This window comes from Oryzias melastigma, linkage group LG2 (genome assembly GCF_002922805.2).
Source record: "Oryzias melastigma strain HK-1 linkage group LG2, ASM292280v2, whole genome shotgun sequence".
NCBI lineage: Eukaryota > Metazoa > Chordata > Actinopteri > Beloniformes > Adrianichthyidae > Oryzias > Oryzias melastigma.
In genome coordinates, this window is record NC_050513.1 from 21,253,511 (window position 1) to 21,254,557 (window position 1,047).

Genomic DNA, 1,047 nt, shown 5'->3' on the forward strand with positions numbered 1-1,047 from the left:
ATCCTATCCCAGGACGGACAGGAGATACCAGAACTATCAAAGAAAGATTAGCTTCTACAACTACGTATCTAAAAGAGTTCATTCAGATAAAGCTGAGGCACAAGTGATGATGAAGTCCATAGTCAAGATGAAGCAGATGTGCAGTCCACGACCAGGAGCAGGAGGACAGACGTCCCAGCAGGAATCACTCTCACTCAGACATGCAGGATGGAGTCGGGGGCGTGGTCCACGGCCAAGAGTGGGAGCGTGGGCGATCCACCGGGGATCTGAAATCTCTCCCGCTCCCCAGAGGAGAGTGGGAAAGAAGAACAACATGTGAATGGAACTGCACCAACAAAAGCATGGAAACCTATATACTAAAGGCAGATATATCATATGTGCATCCATCTTCGAAGAAATTTGGATTATTTTGTGGGAGAAATGCAGACACACTGCTTCCTCTGGTATGACGTCATAAAATGGACAGCAGCAGCACTCGGCGGCAGGCGGAGCTTCAGGAATCGAGTCGTTTTACTTCCGGGTAGGAAAAAAACTCTAGAAAAATAACAAATATTTAATAAATAATTTGTTTTTTAGTGTTCCAACGGTAATGCAGGTATATGATCATATATAAGGATATAGTTCACTTTGAGGGGCTGAAAAAAATCATGGTATGGCCCCTTTAAATCAATTAACCAGCGGACCCTGAATCTATATTCTATGAAGGTTTAAGCTTTTGAATGGAATTATGGAATTTAATCCACGTATCCATGATATTCTATTTTTTTTCTTTTTGGAAAGTGTCTGTATTTGTATTTGTAATAGTTCTGCAACAACTATTATTAGCTCTCATTGGCACACAAGGACCAGCTGTGAACCGTACGCAACAGTGATGTGCAGTGATGTCGTGCATGGGGAGAGACCGACTCTGTCAGTCACAATTACAAACAAATGAATTTAATCTGTATTTGCCAAATCCCACTTGTGTTTTATATCTCAACTCAGCATTCCTTCCGTACACATAGCCAGGCCAAGGAAGAAAGTAAAATGTAAAGTGGTTTAGTATTT

At 41.7% G+C, this 1,047-nt stretch overlaps 1 protein-coding gene across 1 annotated transcript in view; it reads left to right on the forward strand.

Annotated features, from left to right (window-relative positions):
* LOC112144669 (LIM and calponin homology domains-containing protein 1) overlaps nucleotides 1–1,047 on the forward strand; it is an 80,250-nt gene that overhangs the window by 26,783 nt on the left and 52,420 nt on the right. The gene's annotated exons all lie outside the window — the stretch shown is intronic.